Source organism: Papaver somniferum, chromosome 1 (assembly GCF_003573695.1).
Source record: "Papaver somniferum cultivar HN1 chromosome 1, ASM357369v1, whole genome shotgun sequence".
Lineage (NCBI taxonomy): Eukaryota > Viridiplantae > Streptophyta > Magnoliopsida > Ranunculales > Papaveraceae > Papaver > Papaver somniferum.
Genome location: NC_039358.1, coordinates 3249153 through 3272933, shown reverse-complemented (window position 1 = coordinate 3272933; position 23781 = coordinate 3249153).

Sequence of the window (23781 nt, the reverse complement as noted above, 5' to 3'; positions counted from 1 at the left end):
CTAACAAACAACTTAGCAAACCATGAGAAAATAAAACTCAAATACACCAAACCCTTGTCGCCTCTTCTCTCTGTCAACGGCTCTGCGGCCGCCTCCCCCCTTTTTCATTTTGAAACAACACATAAATATAGCCCACAGATGAATTCACGTCGTCGTCACATCATCTCCTAATAGAAGTCTACCACATGTCATGAAGTATAATCCTCCCAATATTATTATGCCGCGTGTCGTAATATGACGAAACATTGTAAAGTATCGGCGAATATCCACTTTCCATAGTATATGAAACCACCAAGGATATGAATTAATTTCATTTAAAAAGCATGATATTTTCTTGCATGTGATGGGCCCACCTTAATTGTATTTGCACAAATGACGTCATTTGGTCTCAAACATTCCTTCATATTTTTTATATATATATAGCAAGAGAAATTATGTAAGGACAAGATATGTTAATCTTTCATTTTTCTTCATTTGCACTTCATTTGCACGTGGTCATGGAGGTGATATTCTTCCATTATTATGCTAACAATAATGAAGTCACTCTTGACCAATCTTAGGTGGCATTAGTGTGCCGATGTCGACTCGCTTCACCATGCATTAATTGAAGAGCAAATTAAAACTTGTCTGCCCATTGTAACCTCGGCTGTGAAATAATTCTATGCTGCTGATATATATGGAGATATCAGACCAACATAATAAGTGCTTCTGATATATAGAAATACCAGGCCAGCATAATAAGTGCTGTTGATATATAGAAATACCATGCCAGCATAATAAGTGTTGTTGATATATAGAAATACCAGGCCAACATATTTGATCATTGTGGTTGCTGATACATGGAAATACCAGGCCAACCCCATTTCATCATTGTGGTTGCTGATACATGGAAATACCAGGCCAACCACGTTTCATCATTGTGATTGTTGATATATGGAAATACCAGGCCAACCACATTTCATCATTGTGGTTGCTGATATATGGAAATACCAGGCTAACCACATTTTGCAATTTTCGTCGCAAACACCATTAAGTCTCACATTTTGCTGTTTATTCGCTGGATGATCGAATTCACTTGTACTTTCTACAAAAGCACTAAAATAGTATTAGTAACTAAAATATTGTATCATAGCTAATATAAATATGGGTATAAAATGTAGCATATACATGCTTATCAACACCCCCACACTTATATTTTGCTAGTCCTCGAGCAAAACAGAGATATTATGCAATTGATTTTTTATTTTATTTTTCAAGAAAAGTGAAAACCTGCAAAAATATGGATAATTACCCACTCTCCCACACTTAAACATTACATTGTCCTCAATGTAATTGAGTCATCCAACGTAGAAGTTAAGATGGGAAATACAAAAATAAACAGTAAAAATAAGAGATAAAGTAGAGGGAACAAATCTAATGGGTTGACTCCCATGAAGCGAAATGTATTTGTTTCCCTACTTGCCAATAGCATGTAGTCTCAAACAAGGTGAGGTTGGTACCCCAAAGTATACGTCCAATCATATATATATATATATAGTCTAAAAAGTTGAGGATCATCCCAACTAATCCGGTCAGCTAAAGATATGTCCCTGTGAACACTATAAACTTCCAAAATGGTATGTAAATTCATTCTCAGTCGAAAACTGTAAGTGATATTCAAATAATGCATAGATTGGATAAGTAAATCATTCCCATACGCAACAAATTCATATTGTTTGACAGTTTTTTTTTGGCGGTACACGCTCTAAATCAGGTTCTAAATCAGCTGAAATAATTTTCGCGGAACAAGAGCTCAATGGAGCAATAATATCACGACTCATAGATCCATTATCATCTAAAACAGTTTCATTATTAATATCATCAAGACGACAAAATTCAGAACTTAATGGATTAAGGGTCAAGGTCGGATCTTTCTCGACTGATGGAACTAGTCGAGACTCGGACAAAACTATAGGTTCTAATTTGGGGTTCCATTTATTAGTGTCTAGCAACGGTGCGGAGTCTAACAAGGCATTGACTTCACATTTATTAGAGCTTATTGGGCTGTTAAGCAGCTAAATTTTTCACTCGACAAGGCAGGAGCCCATAGGAAACTCCATCTCAATAAGTTGGAAGAAATTCGTAGAGATGCATACGATAGTGCTAAGGAGTACAAGAACAAAATGAAACTTGTTCATGATAATAATATTTTAAGAAAGTCATTTTTTCCAGGTCAAGAAGTTCTTCTGTATGATACCCGCCTGCATCTTTTCCCTGGGAAGTTACGTTCTCGGTGGAGGGTTCCTTTTATTGTTCGCACTGTCTTTCCTCATGGAGCTGTTGAGATCGAGACACTGGATGGTAGTAGTTCTTCGAAGGTGAACGGTCAGAGATTGAAACCCTTTTTAGAGCCCTTTCCTGCAGGTGATGTTGAGGAGGTCCCTCTGGAGGACCCTGTTTACCCCTGATTGACCATCGAGACGATTGTATGTTGTATATTAGTTTTTGATTTCTCTCTTCACCCAGGTACTATCTTTTCGACTTCTCTCTTTACTGATTCCTCATGTTACTTTACTTTTTGGTATTGCTCTTTCATTATAAACATTGAAGACAATGTTAGATTTAATTTTGGGGGTGGGGAAGAAACTTTTTGTTATCTTTTAGTTGCAATAAATAAACTCCATAGCCTAAAATTTTATGCTTATTAAGGTTGGCACTAACCAATCTAAGTGGATGGGAACATCTTGGTTATAGGAGTTGAGGAACAAATCTGATTAGATGGAAACATCTAAAGAGTCTATTCATAAAAGCACAGAGCTCAGGTGTTAGAATTAAAAAAAAAACATGGTAGTTTCGCCATATCTCGTTGAATCCTAATCCCTTCTGTTTTTATTTCTTAAGTGATTTGGTGGGGCAACGATTCAAGTTGTTACCATTGCTAGGTGAAATATAGTGATTGAGATACGAAAAAAAGTAAAAAATAAATAAAATAAAAAATAATTGAGACCAGACCATCAGACCAACTAGAATAAATTCAATAAAGTCGACCACTGGTGCCCTTGTATATGCCAGTTGTGTTGACCTAGACTTAGGTTTATCGACCACTGGTCCCCTTGTATATGAAAGTTGTGTTGATATTAGTCAGACCGGTATCTCAGTCCATTAGGATAGGTTCATCTTGGCAGAGGCCTTCAGACAGATATGGGAAACACCGTTCACTTTAAACCATCGATTTTTTCTATTTATCCATATTCTTAATCTTTCCATATGATTGGTTGACTCCGGTTATGATGTCCAGATACTATCTGAGCAGAGGTCTGTCACTTATATATGAATTTTAGTATGATGAGTGCAAAATCGTGTACAACAATTGGAATTTTGCATCAGGGTACTTCCTCATGTAGTCAATGAGAGTATGCCAACCAAGGAGATTCTTTAGTGCCTTCCAAGGTTCTGCGTAGATACCTAGGGTCTGGAGTAAAGTTTTTGTGGGTACACCTCTGGTAAACCCTCCGGAGACAACACTCCGCCGCTAGGACCACCTAGCGGTTTAACGGCTTGCTGCACGTGCTAAGTGTAGTCATTTTATTTTCTAGATTATTTTTGCTCGAGGACTAGAAAATAATAAGTTTGGGGGTATTTGATAGACACATTTTTGTGTCTGAATTATCCCCAGTGTCTCTATTGTTAGTGCTTGATTTTGTACTTACTATGGTGTTTTTATGTTTGTGTAGGTGCTTGTGGAGAAATACGCTTGTGTGGAAAAAGTTGATCAAAAAGTGTTATTTGGGACCCCAGAGGACATTTGCTAAACGGACCCCCATTTTGGATAAGGGGCACTCAATTACTTAGGGGCACCTCCTTTACTATTCATATCCCCATGGCGTGACCTGCTATTTGCACCCCCGGTTTGGTTAGGGGGACACCATCTTCATCGTTTCAAAATTCAGTTTTGGCGGGAGAGTTTGGTTTCTTCCTGGCATAATTGAGTTCGAAATTTAAGGGAGATTTAGAGTGATTCAATGGCTGATATTCATTGGTATGACTTGACTGACCGTAACATGCGTGTTATGGTTGATTGTTTCGGTTAAATTTGACTAGATAACTCACAAGGAAAAATCAGGGCAACACGTACACTAGGAGAAGATATTCACGGGATTGTGCGTGTTTTTCTGTGCATGCCGTGAGATGGAGTTTGTATAATTACATCTGAGGCGTGTACATGACGATTTGGAGCACGCTGGAAGAAGTTTAACGTGTGGTGAAGATAAAAATGGAAATTATTTATGTTTTTGGCAGCAAATAATAAGAGCAATTAATGGAGATTATACGGAGTTATTGGAGGCCATGTCGAGTATTTATACACTGATGAGGAGTCATAGAGGGGTTACGGATAGTTTGGGGAGAGTTTATAACACCACAGTGCAGAGAAAAATCAAGTTGCAGAGATACCATTTCTGCTGCTGCATAACTGAAGAACACGAAGAACGTACTAACCAAGACAGTCGTTTATCAACAGTGTTAACGACACACAGGCGTGGGTCTTAGAAGCCACAGTAACAGCGACAATTTCCTTTTATCGTTCTCTGTAACAGCGTTTTGCAACAATTAAAAACGTTGCAAACACCCGATTTTCATCATTTTCTCTCCATTTCATCTTTGTAAATGATTTTTGAAGCAATGAACAAATATTTTGAGCGTGTTTACACAATGAGCTAAATCCATCCTCTGGGGCGAAGGAGGAAGTTATTTCACCAATGAAAAGTGGTAATCTCTAATTTATGCAATTATTATATGATTATTTTCCTAGATAAATAAATTGATAAAATGATTTTTGTTAAACATTTGTCATTTCAATTGATGGAGCATGCTATCCTAGGGTTTTGATGTCCCATACTTTCAAATCTACAATTGTTATTTCTAAAAAATCAACTATTGTAATATTAAGATTCAATTTGAATGCATGATTTGCGTGATTATAATTAGAGAATATAAATCACTTTGATATTGGTAAATAGTGGATTCCATAGCCCCAGTCTTCTCCATATTTTTCATATCACTTTTATTTAAGTTTGCTATATTTTTGGTCTTAAAATTAAATCTAGAATCTTTTGCTTTCACACGTTTCAACGAACCTATTTCTATAACAACTCAATTGAAAATCACATCATAGTTCTCCACATTCTAGACTTTGAACTACCAGACTTATTCTCATAAACCTTGGGAAGGCATACCTTAGTAGAATAACGGTTTGCACTATAAGAGCAAATATTATGGTGGAATCCAACCTATTTCAAGTATGGAAAATTCATGGAATGTCAAGTCTAGTGGCTTCCAAGTTGGGATTTTCCACAGAAAATCCAAGCAAGGTTCCATGGTTTGGTGGTAGGGTCCGTGGAATCCCTTTAAACGCAAATAAGAATAGCGCTGAACACCAATAAGATCGGCGCAGTAGAGGACAAGAAACGCTAATATGAATAGCGTTGAACGCTAATCAAAATAGCGTAAGTCAAGCGCCAAAAAGAATGGCGTTTAACGCTATTAACAACAACGTTTTCTTAGTGCCATTAACAATAGCGTTAAGCATTATTCACAATAGCGTTAAGCGCTATTCACAATAGCGTTGCGCGCTATTAACAATAACGTTTCATGTTATTTATTTTTCTTACACTCTTCTCACATCACTCCTGTTTCTTTACCTATAAATTGAAAATAAAAAATCTTTAAAAGTAAATTTTTTTTTTATAAATTTGAAATAGAAACAAGATTTAAATTAGCTAATTTTCATTTCATAGATTAAGTTACATGGATTAAAAAAACTAAAAGCGACATTACATGGATTGAAATAACTAATATTTAGAATTTAACATGATCCGATTTTCATTGTCAAGCTTCATCATTTCCGAAAGCGGGATGGTTCTTAATAATTTGGTACACATGATCATATGCAAAATCTTTGTTGTTTTGTTGAGAATATAGAGTTTTAGCATGTGCCTCCTACAAAATAAATAAACATAATCTCTCATTTAGAAAATTAATGACTTAAAATATGTAGATAATTGAAAATAAGAGGTTCCATTGAATAATACTTACAACTTCTTCTAACGTCCATCCTCCTCCGATATTTTCATAAATTGAATGTATGATACCCATGTAAACTTTGGTTTGCTTTTTTATTACCGACCACCTATTTTGAATACTTTGTCTTGTTCTTCCGTTTTCACTACCACCCACTTCTTCTACAAAGGCTTGAAGCACCCTTTCCCAATAGTTGTTGACTCCTTGATTTTGTCCAACAATCGGTTGGAGACTAATTCTCAAACAAGCTTTGGTGATCGCAACATTTTCATTTGTAGTGTATGCCATACTTGCACTTGATTGAAAGAAGGTTTGGAATTAAAAATATAAAATCAGGAGAGATAGGAAGCAAAGAAAATCTTGAGATTTTGGGAAGGTTTGGATTTTTTTTTCACGGGTAGAAGATGAACTGAGGAAGAAGAAGAAGGGGTCGATGGTGTTACTGGATATAAGAATCAAAAAGCGCTATTAACAATAGCGTTTGGCGCTATTAAGAATAGCGTTTTGACCGTTGACTTGAGTCAAGCGCTATTCTTAATAGCGTTTTCTTTGCGTTATTATTATTCGCGTTTTACGCTATTCTTATTAGCGTTTTATGTGTTCCACCATTACACTTGCACTTCCATCCACAGTTCCAAGTGCTGAGGTAACGTGGAAGATGTAAGATGGATGGATTCCACCATAAGACTTTCTCTAAGGAGACAAGCGATCCCTTTGAAGATCTTGAACAGAGTGATTATTGAAAATATTCTTATGAGTTTTCTGGTTTTCTGTAGGAAAGAGACTCATTGTTGTTCCCGTCATACAATTCACTCGATTGACGGTAAAAAGAAGTAGATTTTTAAGATCAGAAATCAATTTCTTTCTAGCAAAACAATGTTTGACGTAGTGATTCTTTTTCCCACAGAAGGAACAAATTTGTGGAACAGAAACATTTGATGGGATCTGCTTCAAACCCATAGCCTTATTAGAAGACTGCAAATTATGCCAATTCTTTGCAGAACCTTCCTTTGAAGAGTTTTTCTTCATATCAGTTAATTCTATTACAGAGTCATTGAGGGACATATAAGTTTTTCTCATTAAAACAGAGTTTTCCTTTTTCAAGGAAATTAACTGTTTTTCGGCCAAAGGAAGTGAAGCAGCAAGTTTCTCTTTTTCAACGCGAAGATTGTTCAGAGCAGATGAATGAGTCTCAGTCAAACGTTTTTCTCTGATTGAGCCTTCTTCAACAATATTCTCAAGTCTACTAATTTTTCACGCTGCAAAGTAGTTTCTTGAGTTAATTTTTTGATATTGTTAGAGAAGGACTCAATAATATTATAGAGTTCTCATTCTCGACAAAGAGACTTTTCAAATTCATCCAGGAGTTGAGCATGATTGTAAAAATCAATTGACTCAGAAGAATTATTTTGGATTCGACATTCCTTACATCTTCAGACACCATGTCAATTGTTGCACTTCTACCTCGGGATTCGGAAGAATCAACTAAGAAGTTATCCTTTGAGGGAAGACCCAGACATTTGACATAGTTAAACCCATTTGAATACATAGTGTTTATGCGTATCATAGAGGTAATTTTTTCCCAAGAATCAGATTGTTACAAACACAGACTTTTGAGGTCTTAAACGTGTTTGCTGTCCCGATCTAAGATCAAAGACAAAGAGAAATTGATAAACAGATTTCAGTAACCTACTCTCTTACAAGAAGAAGAGCCTTTGAACTTTCATTCATTAACAAATCTGTTCTCTGCTTTACAAAACAAGAAGGAAGACTAAAATAGTTTTGTAACTCTAAAAACAATCAACGGCTACGAATTAATCTAGCTTAAACACTAGACTTAAAGAAAGAAAGCCCCAAAGTATAAGGGTTATATTGAATGACCAATTTTACCCTTTACAAATTCAGATAGGACCTACAGATGGGTAAGTAGTATCCTGACTCGGTTGTAGCTCAATAATTCATGGCAGGTTCATGACATTTTCCTGCTCTGATACCAATTGAAAAAGCGGGGCTGTAACAACCTCACCCAATATTTCGATTAGCAATCTGTATGGACTAACTCCAATATACTTTCAAGAGAATCAACTAGACAGTTAGACTCAATCTTAAGAAAGATATATGAAAGAGTTAATATCTCTACCTCTTAATTCAATCTGCAATCAGCAAATAGAAATATGTGAGCCCGATTGAATATAAGAGATATAAACTTGAACGGTACCAAAGACCAATGTTCAAGGATCAATCAATTTCAATCAACAACCAAAGGTTAGATTTCGCAATTGATCGATACAACGCACAACCTGTGATATTTCAATTATATAACAAAATATAATGCGGGAAAATAAATAACACAGACACCAAAAGTTTTGTTAACGAGGAAACCGTAAATGAAGAAAAACCCCGGGACCTAGTCCAGATTGAACACCACACTGTATTAAGACGCTACAGACACTAGTCTACTACAAACTAACTTCGGTATGGACTGTATTTGAACCCTAATCAATCTCACACTGATTAAAGGTACAATTGCGTTCCTTACATCTCTGATCCCAGCAGGATACAACGCACTTGATTCCCTTAGCTGATCTCACCCACAACCAAGAGTTGATACGACACCAAAAATCGAAAGCTTGAATAAACAAATCTGTATCACACAGAAAAGTCTACAATAATAGATAAATTTGTCTCCCATAGAAATACCTAAGGTATTTGTTCCATCTTTTGATAAAATCAAGGTGAACAGGAACCAATGGATAACCCGGACTTATATTCCCGAAGAAAATCCTAGAATTATCAATCATCTCACAATAATCTTAATGGACTAGGAAAACAAGATATTGCGGAATCACAAACTATGAGATGGAGATGCTTAAGAATTCTTTTCTATCTTGCCTATCGTAGATATTAATCTCAAGCCAATCTTACGATTGCACTCCTACGATAGATACAACAAGATCAGATCACGCAACCAATGAAGTCTTTAAGTCGTTAACCTACAGGGTCTCGAGAAGAAACCTAAGGTTAAAGGAGAATCGACTCTAACTAACACAACTAGTATCACACAAGAAGTATGGGGATTGGTTTTTCCAGTTGCTAGAGTTTTCCTTTATATAGATTTCAAATCAGGGTTTGCAATCAATGTTAGCTTAATAACAAAGAATTCAATATTCACCGTTAGATGAAAGCCTGATTTGACTCAAGCTAATATCTTTAAACCGTTAGATCGAATCTTAGCTTGTTATACACAAATGAAATGTATTTCATTTAGGTTTGAGTAACCGTACCTAAACGTGTACACTTAGTTGGTTCAACAACAGTTAATCAAATGGTTATCCATACGAGCACTTTCATATCAACCATATGCATCTTCACAGTAACTAGTTCAAGTTACTTCAAAAGAACTAGTTAGAGAGTTTGTTCAATTGCTTAGATCTTTATAATAGACACAATTGATACAAAATCGGTTTGATTCACTTGAATCAATACATAAACAATATAGCCACGGTTTGCATAGGATGCATTCCTTAATATTTAATTGTTTAAGTTCATGAACTGACCGATTTGATAAAGTAACCAGCTTAAGTATGCGTACAGGTATACGTACTTAAGCAACCGGCTTTGAGTTGGTTTTATTTTCCAAACTCAGCAGAAATTTTCGGGTGAAAAGTTTCCGCCAGTACGTACGCATACTTAAGGTGACTAGTTAAGAGTTTGCAAACACCAAACTCTGCAGAAGTTCACGGGCGTGAACTTCCGCCAGTACGCGTACTTCACCTGTTTCCTTCACCAATACCATATACACACATATGCATACACTTTTTGGTTCATGGATTTATACACTAATGTACGAACACACTATATATGCTTATATCCAAATATGGTTACATAATCTAAACTCTCATTTGAATCATTGAAACATTCTTAGAGAATGTTATATAGTTTTTATTCACAAACTATTTTTCATCAAAGCAATTTTCAAGAGATTGAAATACCAACATGACTTTCGTCACGAGTAAAGATGAACTTGGCTAAAGCGAAAGCTTACCGACACATATTTCAAGAAAAAGATACGCGAGATAACTCGGCTCGAAATAGCAAATGTGTATAATCGAAATCTATATGATTATACGACTTTTGTCTCAAGAATAGGAAATAGAAATTAGAATAGATTTTTGAGTGATAGATGAGTTCAAGTCTCCATATACCTTTTATTCGATGAAGTTCCACCAGTTCCTTGAGTTGTTCTTCATCTTCATATGATGAACGTCGTGGAGTCTAGAGCTAAACTACACTTAACTATCCTAGTCCGAGACTTAGCTATAGTAGAATAGAAATCAAGACATATAGTTTTGACAACTAAACTTGAAAAACAAGCTTGAGATAGCAACGCTTGCGAGTTAGACCGAGCAATGCTCTAACAGATATATCATTAAGCGCAAGTTCAAATTAGAACTCTCCCCTTTGTGTTGTCATCCTCTCGCAAGAACAAAAGAACAACAACAAAGAGCAACCTTTACCAGAGAAAGGTTGAATCGGTTTTAACTAATGCGTGCCAATAACAAAAGTTGAAAACCCGAAATACATATGATTTTAACATATTGTGACTTTTTCACATACGAGTTTCAATCGGAACACCTTATGATCCTTTGATAAAGCCTAGGGTTCGCACCATATGAGATCGAACATTAAGGTTATGAAAACCGAAATCAAGCATCTTATAAACACATAGCAATAATATAAATCATTCAAGCACATGCTATGTAATCGAAAAACTATCACACGAGAAATTATAAATAATAATTTTATTCATAATAATAGATAGTTTTATTCATCAATAGACCTTATACAATAATTGAAGCATCGAAAAACTAATGTATTTTTTCTTTATAGATTTCTAAAAAATTTCTTAAAGATCATCTTCAATATCCTCAAAATTTTCAGGATCTTCATCAACAACATCTCGACTAATTTCCCTGATTCTACACACAATACCTTGATTATGTTCACAGTCTAAATCATTAACCTTTCGATTAATATTCCGAGCATACTACCTGTTACATATTCCAAGTTTAATCAGCTTTCTTTGGTTACAGATAATAGTTCTTAGCAGTGTTGCCTGTCTATGATGTGTTTCGATAGTACTGAGGAGGACTTGACGTAGGATGATAATACCAATCTTAGCATCCAAACTATTTTAGACAAGAAGATGAGTCATATCTTGATTTTAGTTTTCTTTAACTTCACAACCATATTTCTTAAAGGTATCATCAAGAAGAATAGTTTCATCAGAAGTCATTCCACTCAATGCTTTCAGAATTTTAGCTTGAGATATGGTTTGAGGATACATCCTTTACCATAAGTTCTCGAATAAGATGAGTACATATACTCGAGAATTATATAACACATACCAAACATAGGTGCCGACCTTAATTAAATAATTCTGACCAGATTTGAAAACATTTTCGCATCTTATGTGTTATTGAATCACAAAGATTCTTTTGAAGAATCAATCTTCTAGATCATATATCTGAAAATACTTTAGATATGAAAACTTATCCTGTTTACACAAGCTGTTGTAAGACAACTTTTCTAAACATGAATACGAATTAAGCATCTTCAGGTAGATTGTGTAAAATCTCTATGTTGAATAACAGATATTGACAGGATACACATTGCCCAAGTATGTGTGCACTCTTACATCAGTTGATTGGGCATTGTAAGGATGCACATTCCAACACGATTAGGCGTTGGGGGTGGAAAGAATCTTTCTCACCAAGTACCTTTTGAGGAATTTCTTCCTTCTTATTTTTAGGGACATGATCATATTCCATTGTGTGGGTTTTGAATTCATCCCCTTTATCAGGAATAATGCGTGATGCTATATCCTTGATTACATCTTGTGCCCACGATGGTATGTTCCCATAACTCGTACCCATGTGATCTTGATCTGTCACTAGACAAATTGCAGATGTATTTTGTTCAAGACATTCTATATGTCCTCTTAGGGTATCCTTTCCTTGTTGGAAATGTTTTCTACACACTTTTCAAGGTATACCTTTCGACATCCAGCTGGAGGAGGTGGAATTCTCTCAAAGAAAGAGAGGAGACCCGATCGACCATATGCCTTCGTTTTTCGTGTCTCTGTAAGAAGTTCTTCTATAAGGATTTAATTCCTTATTTGTGAATGTTCCAGCGATTGAGAGAGTAATTCACATTCTGATATACTTCATTGCATAAAGTCAATTTTTGTTCCAAATAATCAGCTAGATTATTTTGAAAACTGAGTGTTTCTCGCTTTCCTTCAAAGATTCTTACATTTAATTGAACAATAAGTTCTAGTACATCATCTAAATTTTCAATGGTTTTTCCCTTTTCTGAAAAGTTTTCAACATGTTTGAAGAATATTTCTAACATTTTACGAAATTCAGAACTTGGGGCAGACTAGTGAATCTAATCTCTTTTCTCTTTTAGAAACAGAAGATTTTTCACTAGAGATTGGAGTCGGATCCCAAACAAGTTTCTTTAGTTTTGGATTCATTCTTTAATGATCAAGAACCTGAATCTCAATCAAGTTATCAGTCTTAGACTTTTTTCTTGATTTTCGAAAATACTTACGAGACCAACTTCCATTGACATTTTCTGAGACCCTATTCTCATTATCTTGACATATGTTAACTGGGTTCTTCATAAGTTTAGCTCTGTTTTTCTTATTTTGACTCATGTCTTATAGGTTGCATCGCGCCAAACACAGATTGTTAGATCTTTTCGTGTTTGCGCGCTCTGATACCAATTGAAAAGACGAGAGTACCCAAATATACCTCAATCTAAAACTTTTCCACCTATAAGACCTCTACCGAAAGTGATTATCTATGTACTGGGTCGAGAAAATACAACGAATCAGTATTCACACTTTGTGTGATCGTCTATGGATATGAGATCGAGACAATACAACAATCAAAGTGTGATTACTTGATAATAGGTTTGGACTTAACCAAACTCTATAGGATTTCTATCAAGTAATACGGAATTAACGTTTGTGTAATTTACTTTAAATTATAATAAAAACAATTATAATTGAGGAAAACAAAAGTAAATGACACAGCAAGATTTTGTTAACGAGGAAACTGCAAATGCAGAAAAACCTCGGGACCTAGTCCAGAATTGAATACTCTCAGAATTAATCCGCTATAAAATATCTAAACCGACTTCATATAGTTGAGACCAAGCAACTAAATCTATAGTTCACCTAGTTCCTTCAGTATCCCTGCGCTTCCGACATTCGATAAGTGCAGCACTGGAACAATGCCTTTGGTTCGTAATCCAAACAGTAAAGGAACAACAAATCTATTCGGTAACAAATCTATTCAATCTCAGTGATATGAATTTGACAAAGGCTCTTCCGTTTAACCAATAAACTCCTTTGTCGGGTTATAGATCTATCTAATAAACAACTACCAAAGTAATTGGGTTTAGACTTTGCAATCAAATATAGAATCTACCATGATACTATATATTGATGCCGATCTACACAAATAATCAATCAAGTCTATCAAGATAAACTGATTATAGTTGATTCCCAGCCGATCAACTTTTGTGCACACCAAAGATTATGAAACCAATAATAAATCTTCTTAGTCTTCAAATCTTCTTAAATCTTTAATAAAAACCTGCGCACCACTGTTAGAGCATTGCTCGGTCGAACTCGCATGCGTTGCTATCTCAAGCATGTTTGTCAATGTTAGTGATCAAAACTATAAGTCTTGATATTTGGTCTATTATAGCTAAGTCTCGGACTAGGATATAAAGTGTAGTTGAGCTCAAGAACTCCATGGCGATTCATCATACAAGACGAAGAAATACTCAAGGAACTGGTGGGACTTCATCGGAAAAAAGGTATGTGGAGACTTGAACTTATCCATCACTCAAAAGTCTATCTACTCTATCTCATACTTTAAGACAAAAGTCGTTTTGCTATATAGACTTTGATTATACACATTTGCTATTTTGAGACGAGTATATCTCGCCTATCTATATCTCGAAATATGTGTTGGTAAGCTTTCGCTTCAACCAATTTTATCTTTACTTAGTGACGAAAGTCATGTTATGTTTCAATCACTTTGAAAATTGCTTTGACGAGAAATGGTTTGTGAATAACAACTATATAACGTCCTCTAAGAATGTTTCAATGATTGAAATGAGAGTTTAGATCATATAACCAATGGTAGACATAAGCATTATGGTGGAAACACATATATGTATAAGTCCTTATTCCTTGAACCAAAGTTTGCGAACTTTGTTGATCAAGAGAAACGGAATGTGGCGTGAGCCAAGTCCGCGAACTGGCAGAAGTTCTCGACCCGAGAATTTCTGCTGGAGTTTGTGAACTCCTTCCGGGAACTTAAGTCCGCGAACCCAGTCCGCGAACTTGAGTTAGGTTATATCTAAAGATGATTGTTTTGAACTAAGGAATGCAGTTTGCAAACCGTGTCTATAAAGTTCATGAACCGATTCAAGTGAATCAAATTATCTTTGCTTCAATTGTGTCTTGTGCAGTTACATAATATTTCCTTGCAATTGAACAACTCTCTAACTAGTTCATTTGAGTCATTTGAACTAGTTATGGTGAAGAAGAATATGGTTGATATGGAAGTGATCATATGGTTAACAATTGTTGAACCAACAAATGTACATGTTTGGGTACGGTTACATAAATCTAGAAACGTACATTTCATTTGTGTGTAACAAGCTAAGTTTTCGATATAACGGTTGAAAGGTATTAGCTTGAATCCAATCAGGTTTTCATCTAACGGTAAATATTGAATGCTTTGTTACTAAGCTAACATTGATTCCAAACCTTGATTTGAAAGACTATATAAGTGGAACTCTAGCATCTGTGCAAAACCAATCCCCACACCTTACATGTGATACTAGTTTGTTTGCTAGAGTTGATTCTTCTTTAACCTTTGGTTTCTTCTTAAAACCAGGTTAACGACTTAAAGACTTCATTGGGATTGTGAATCCAGACTGATACTACTTTATCGTAGTTGTGTGATCTGATCTTGCATCTTCTATCGTACGAGATTGATATAAAAAGTAATCACAAACATATTCGTCTCATTGTTTGTGATTCCGCAACATCTTGTTTCGCTACCATACGATTAAGATTGTTGTGAGGTGATTGATAAATCTAGGCTGTTCTTCGGGAATATAAGACCGGATTATCAATTGGTTCCTGTTCACCTTGATTTATCAAAAGAAGGAATAAAAACTTTAGGGTTTATCTGCGGGAGACAGATTGATCCTTTCAATGAACTTGCCTGTGTGAGACAGATTTGTTTATTTTCAAGTCTTCGACATTAGGTCGTAGCAACTCTTATTTGTGGGTGAGATCAGCTAAAGGAATCAAGTGCGTAGTATCCATCTGGGATCAGAGACGTAGGGAGCGCAACTGTACCTTAGATCAGTGTGAGATTTGTTGGGGTTCAACTACAGTCAAGTCCGAAGTTAGATTGGAGTAGGCTAGTGTCTGTAGCGGCTTAATACAGTGTGTGTTCAATCTGGACTAGGTCCCGGGGTTTTTCTGCATTTGCGGTTTCCTCATTAACAAAATTCTGGTGTCTGTGTTATTTCTATTTCCGCATTATATTGTTTATCTTTATAATTGAAATAATACTGGTTATGCGTTGAAGATCAATCAATTAGAATATCTGACCTTTTGGTTGTTGATTTAAATTGATTGAATCTTGGATATTGGTCTTTGGTACCATCCAAGTTATTCCTTGTATTTGATTAGGACTCGCAGATTATGCTTGAGTAAATCAAATCAAGAGAGAGATATTAACTCCTCGATATACTTTTATCTATATTGAGTCTGACTGTCTAGTTGATTCTCTAGTAAGTATATTGGAGTTAGTCCATACAGATTGCTAAGAGAAATATTGGGTGGTGTTGCTAGACCCCCGCTTTTTCAATTGGTATCAGAGCAGGCAAACATGCTTAATACCTTACAAGTCTGTGTTTGTAGCGATCTGACTCTATGGACGAAAAGTGCATCTCTGATAACGCAACATCAGTTCAGAGTCACTCAAGTAAGTTTCAAAGTTCTGAAACTTATGAGAGAAACTCTAACTCTTGTCTATCGACTGAATCTAAATTTAACTGGGAAAAATCCCTTGATGAACAGTTGGATGATCTTTCGGATGATAGTGATTCAGAAGAGGGACAAAGTATTGATGAGGAAGTCTCTCAATATATCAAGATGTATGACCGCGCTTTGAAAGAAAAAAAGTCAACAACCTGCTTGAGTAAATACATGGGTCCTCTTTGTCGAGAAAACATAAAGTTGAGAAAACTCTTTAAAGGATATGAGGGTGGATATAAACTCTTATAATCTATCGTTAAAGATCGTGAAGAAGATGTACGCACAAAAAGGTCTGAATGTTATAATCTTCTTCGTAATCTCTTCATGTTGAAAGAAAGACTTGAAGAAACTGAAGCAAGATATGACTCTCAACAAAAATGTTTTAACGACAACGAGCTCAGTCTTCTCAACAAGGAAAAAACCTTAGAGACTGAGCTTGCAGCTGCTCTTAATAAAGTAAAATCACTGGAATAGAATATGAGTAGATTCAATACTATCTCTACAAAATTATCTTCTATACTCGGAGCATGTAAAGAATATCGTGATACACGTGGACTGGGCTATAAAGGAATAGACGCTCCGAAAACTAGTAAGATCAATTTTGTTAATGTTATTGATATTTGTCCAGGTGAAAAACCTTTGACAGCTTGGAATAGTCCTAAAAACAAGGATTTTGCTCCTTCTAAAGCTACTCACATGAGAACGGTTAAAAATAATTCCTTCAACTGCTATTACTGCGGGAATAAAAGACATTCTGAGCGAAGATGTCGTTATCGTTTGAGGAATGAAAAACTTCATAACATTCTTGCATGGATGTCTAAAGAAGTTAATAAACCGGTCTCTCACATTGCTGGGGTAAAAGGAACTTTCAACAATCAAGGAATGAACTTGATAAGTCCTTTCTTAATTGCGTTTTTGAAACAAAAAATGCCTACAATGGTAGAAGGAAGAGTGGCAGAAGAGTAACTGACCACGTAAATTATTCTGAGAAGAAAACAAGGCATAGGAGAAAGAAAGAAAAGTTGAGTTCCTTGTCTCTTCCTGAAGAAGACTGCAAGTCCAAGACTCCCGCTCCAGATTTCATACACATCAATAATCGAGTCACATAACTGAAAATCAGCGTAAACAGACTCAAACAGAGCGTCAAAAAACATGGAAGGAAGTTGGCTCAGGTAATCCTAATTCTTCTCTTAATAAAACTTCTTCATTTATGACGAGTAATTCTTCTCTAAATACCCTTGAAAGAGAGAAGGAAGAAGTAAAAATTGATGAGAAAGATGCTCATCTTAATATACCATGACTGCTTAATTATAGCATCCCTCTTTTAGATAAAGAAGGATGCTCATAGTTCTCAAGAAGTTCATCTTGAGAAAGCTGACAGAGTTGTATTGATTATAATATTTAAGATCTTTTGAGTCCTTGTTTTCGTTTGAGAAATTTTTTTGTTCCCTCACCCTTCCTCCAAGTGGTTGCCTCTCTGCAATTTTCACTTGAAATTGACTTCTTCTTGTGATTTTGGTTTCCCTTGCGTGCTGACCACAAGTACACGTACACCTGACCCACGTGGACGTCATGTCTCCTAGGGCTTTTATGGAACATCTTTTAAATACAGTGTTTCATAAGGTCAAAAGATTTTATTGAATTTTTGTGTGTGTATACAATGGAAGGAAGTAACAAAGTTGATGAAGTCGAGAAAGGCAAGACTATTGAGTTGAATCATGTTTTCGTAACATGCTTTCATGCTGTTGATAATGAAAACAAACTACCAGTTCAGATGTCATCACAACTGGTAGGAAATCTTCTTCGAGACTTTGAAGTAGTACGTGAACAACTCGGGATTGCAACAAGGAATCTTGATTTTCTGAAAAACGAACTGAAGAAGGAAACTGATGAGATCGCTCTTGTTCAATCTCTAGTTGCTGACAGGGTTTAGTGTGTTTCAGATCATGTTGATTTTTAGTTTTCCAAGTAAATCTTCTTTTTTGTTTAGTTGGAAGAATAACTAGAGTTTGGAATAGCCATGATTGTGATTTCACATAGCTATGTCCATTATATTTCATTTTAATGTTTTTAGATTTATTTGTTTAAATTCTAAAACTGTTTGGGAGATAATTTTTGCAGTATTAATCTTTATGATTTTATATATTGCAATATGTTATGGGATACGTGTGTTTGCGTCCGTGAACTATGTTTGTCCCATAGTTTGTCAAAAGTAAAGTCTTTCGTTGTCGATATTCATGTATTGATAAAAGAGTGAATGGACTTTTGAAAAATACAAAAGTTAATCCTATTATGTCAATTATTGATGGAAGATAGGTTAAAATATTTTGTGAACAAGGATTATGTCTATTGATTATCGTTATGCAAATAGTGATGAAAATAGAATTAATCCTTGTATATTTGATAGACACATTTTTGTGTCTGAATTGTCCTCAGTGTATCTATTGCTAGTGCTTGATTTTGTACTTATTATGGTGTTTTTATGTTTGTGTAGGTGTTTTTGGAGAAATACACTTGTGCGGAAAAAGTTGCTCAAAAAGTGCTATTTGGACCCCTGGATGACATTTGCTATACGGACCCTAGATTTGGCTAAGGGACACACAAGGTTATGGGTAGCCCAAATTCATCCTCAGCACCCAAATTTGTCCTCAGCACCCATCTGCTATTCGCACCCTAGAAAAGGATAGGGGCACTTCATCTTCAACATTTCAAAAAAATGTTTTGGCGGGAAAATATTTCCATTCACTGATAGATTTTTCGATCGGATTTTGGAGGAGTTTTTGTGCGATTCAATAGCTGAAACTTTATGGGTAGTTGTGATATGTCCTAACAGAGCTGGTATGGGTGTTTGTTTCGATCAAATTTGGCTGAAAAATCCGTGAGAAGAAAACAGGGCAGCACGTGCATGATAGGAGACAATCACGGGATTACAGCGAGTTTGGACGTGTACCGCACGCGTTGGTTGCTTCAGAAACGTGAAGAAGTTAAACAAAGATTCTATGCACGTATCCAGACGCGTGCAGGAGAAGAAAAAGGGAAGAAAATATTCCCAGAATATTTTCTTTACTGCCCGAGTTCAATGAAGAATATTGAGAATTATGGCGTGATTAAATGAGGCTGAGGAGTATAAATAGATTGCTGGGATCATAGAGAAGGGGGACGGAGAGTTTGGGGTCGAGAGGAGAGCTCAGGAGGCCAGAATCAAGAGTTTTCAGAACTCTGTTTCTGCTGCTGCACCAAGAACACGAAGAAAAAAGACCACCAGAGACAGTCGTTTATGAACAGTGACTACGACAGCCACGTGAGGATCGCAGAGTTACAACAACATCAGTTCTTTTCTATCGTTCTTTGTAACAGTGTTTTGCAACAATTATAAACGTTTCAAACACCCAATTTTCATCATTTTCTCCATTTCATCATTTGTACATCTACTTTGAGCAATGAAATCAACTTTTGAGCGTGTTTCCAACATCATGATGAGCTAAACCCAATCCTTGGGGCTATGGAGGAAGCCATTATTTCGGTAAAAGTGATATATTTCTATTAATTAATTACAACAACTCTATTATGATTTTTGCATTGAACTAAAAATTGTTTATATGATTTTGATTAGTTAGGTGTATTTTCTCTTGATAGAATATGCTTGCTTTAGGATTTTGATATTCTATGCTTGGATTAACATCTATTCTTTTGGAAATCTACATGTCTAGGCAATACTATTAGAATCAATTTGAATGTTGAGTTGCATAATTATTGTTTTATTAAATCACTAACATCAACCAATGGTGGAATCCTAGCCCTATTCTCTCCATAATTTTCACAACATCCTTTTAAATTAGTTCGCTATTTTTATTTATTAAAAAAAATCTAAAAATCCACTTTCACAAGTCTTGAACAAATCATACTACTACAAAAACTTTGAAAACACATCAATATTCCGCAGTATTGATCTTCCCTGATCCATATTTTATGTGTATACTGCAATACTCCATGAGTTTTCTTGTGTTGAGTATATGAACGATTAAGCTAATAATTTCCTTATGGTTAACTTAGTCGTAGCTCCGTAAGTTCTCTTATGTTGAGCATTTCCAATTAAATTGATCACTCTTGTGCTTAATTTGATTGAGTATTCCGATTAAATTAATCACGGGGTTACTTGTGATTAATTTGATTGAGTTTTTGGATATAGAAAATCATTCTTTATGGTTTTTGGTGTCTAATAAAATCCTTCTTTTCTTTCGAAATTAAGGTCGCTCTTGTTGTTCTTTCGGGAATGACATCAAATAGGGGAGAGTTCTTTTGAACTTGTGCTTAATTGCCAAATCTTGAGGGGTGTGCGGTTGTGGAATATTATAGGGGTTATCTTGTATCTTAAAACTCCTTGATGAATGCATTTAGCTTCGGCTTTATGATTGCATCTAAATTAGTTGGTATGTATTTTTCTTTTAGTCATGAAATGTCTCTTTCGGAAATTTCATTAGGATCTCGTTCTTGTACCTTTGCCAATTTTATTGACAAAAAGGGGGAGAATTAACATGTAGTTCACACTACAAATACATATGGTTTTCGGATCATTATGTAAGAGGGAGTGGTTTCCATGAGAGATGGAGTATTGACTAAGGGGGAGTGATACATATCACCATAGTATTATTGTCGAAGTTGTGATACAATTGAACTTTGATATTGCGTAATAATACTATGACATTGTATAACAATGATCGAGAACTTTGTTTTCTCATTGTTATAGATACGGATCTTCAACAACGGTGATGCTGAACTTACAACCTTTGGGATCATTGGAGTACCTGGAAGTGACGAAGATTTCGAGTAATGTTGAATATTAGGCATGTGAAATAAGAGCTACTAAGGTTTCTTTATCTTTTTTGTATTCCATATGTATTGATAGTTTTGTCACTAAAATTGACAAAAGGGGAGATTGTTAGAGCATTGCTCGGTCGAACTCGCATGCGTTGCTATCTCAAGCATGTTTGTCAATGTTAGTGATCAAAACTATAAGTCTTGATTTCTGGTCTACTATAGCCAAGTCTCGGACTAGGATAGAAAGTGTAGTTGAGCTCAAGTGCTCCATGGTGATTCATCATACAAGACGAATAACTACTCAAGGAACTGGTGGAACTTCATCGACAAAAAGGTATGTGGAGACTTGAACTTATCTATCACTCAAAAGTCTATCTATTCTATCTCCTACTTTGAGACAAAAGTCGTTTTGCTATATAGACTTTGATTATACACATTTTCTATTTCGAGCCGAGTATATCTCGAAATATGTATTGGTAAGCTTTCGCTTCAACCAAGTTTATCTTTACATAGTGACGAAAGTCATGTTATGATTCAATCACTTTGAAAATTGCTTTGACGAGAAATAGTTTGTGAATAACAACTATATAACGTCCTCTAAGAATGTTTCAATGATTAAAATGAGAGTTTAGATTATATAACCAATGGTGGACATAAGCATTGTTGTGTAAACACATATATGTATAAGTCCTTATTCCTTGAACCAAAGTTTGCGAACTTTATTGATCAAGAGAAACGGAATGTGGCGTGAGACAAGTCCACGAACTCAGTCCGCGAAGTTCTCGACCCGAGAATTTCTGCTGGAGTTTGTGAACTCCTTCCGGGAACTTAAGTCCGCGAACCCAATCTGCGAACTTGAGTTAGATTATGAAAAAACGGGAGTCTAACAACACCACCCAATATTTTCCTTAGCAATCTGTATGGACAAACTCGAATATACTTTTAAGAGAATCAACAAAACTCAATCAATTAAAATTATATCAACGAGTTTATATCTTTCTCTTGATTTGATTTACTCAAGCAGGAACTGCGAGTTCTAATCAAATACAAGGAATAACTTGGATGGTACCAAAGACCAATATCCAAGGATAAATCAATGACAATCAACAACCAAAGGTTGGATTATTCTAATTGATGATCTAAACGCACAACCTGTGTTATTTCAATTATAAAGATAAAACAATATAATGCGGAAATATAAATAACACAGACACCAGAAATTTTGTTAACGAGGAAACCGCAAATGCAGAAAAACCTCGGGACCTAGTCCAGATTGAACACACATTGTATTAAGCCGCTACAGACACTAGCCTACTCCAAGCTAACTTCGGACTGGACTATGGTTGAACCCCAATCATCCTCCCACTGATCCAAGGTACAGTTGTACTCCCTACGCCTCTGATCCCGACAGGATACTGCGCACTTGATTCCCTTAGCTGATCTCACCACAACTAAGAGTTTCTACGACCCAAAGTCGAAGACTTAAAAATAAACAAATCTGTCTCACACAGACAAGTCTATTGAAAGGATCAATCTATCTCCCACAGATAAACCCTAAAGGTTTTGTTCCGTATTTTGATAAATCAAGGTGAACATGATCCAATTGATAATCCGGTCTTATATTCCCGAAGAACAGCCTAGAGTTATGAATTCAGTGGAATCCTATCTCTCTTTTCTTTATTATTTTCATTAAACCTTTAAATTTAATCTTCACAAGTCTTAGAGTTCGAATCTTATATTACTACAACAACAATTGAAAATCACATCAGGATTGTGAAGCCAGGCCGATACTACTTTATCGTATTTGTGTGATCTGATCTTGCATCTTCTATCGTACGAGTACAATCAGATTGATTGGATTGAGATTGATATCTCTAATAGGCAAGATATAAAAAGTAATCACAAATATCTTCGTCTCATTGTTTGTGATTCCGCAACATCTTGTTTCGTTACCATACGATTAAGATTGTTGTGAGGTGATTGATAAATCTAGGATGTTCTTCGGGAACATAAGACCGGATTATCAATTAAATCCTGTTCACCTTGATTTATCAAAATAAGGAACAAAACCTTTAGGGTTTATCTGTGGGAGATAGATTGATCCTTTCAATAGACTTGTCTGTGTGAGACAGATTTGTTTATTTTTAAGTCTTCGACTTTGGGTCGTAGCAACTCTTAGTTGTGGGTGAGATCAGCTAAGGGAATCAAGTGCGTAGTATCTTGCTGGGATCAGAGACGTAGGGAGCGCAACTTTACCTTGGATCAGTGTGAGATTGGTTGGGATTCAACTACAGTCCAGTCCGAAGTTATCTTGGAGTAGGCTAGCGTTTGTAACGGCTTAATACAGTGTGTGTTCAATCTGGACTAGGTCCCGAGGTTTTTCAGCATTTGCGGTTTTCTCGTTAACAAAATTCTGGTGTCTGTGTTATTTCTATTTCCGCATTATATTTTTTATATTTATAATTGAAATAACACAGGTTGTGCGTTGAAGATCAATCAATTAGAATATCTGACCTTTTGATTGTTGATTTAAATTGATTGACACTTGGATATTTGTCTTTGGTACCATCCAAGTTATTCCTTGTATTTGATTAGGACTCGCAGATTCTGCTTGAGTAAATCAAATGAAGAGAGAGATATTAACTCCTCGATATACTTTTATCTAGATTGAGTCTGATTGTCTAGTTGATTCTCTAGTAAGTATATTGGAGTTAGTCCATACAGATTTCTAAGCGATATATTGGGTGGTGTTGTTAGACCCACGC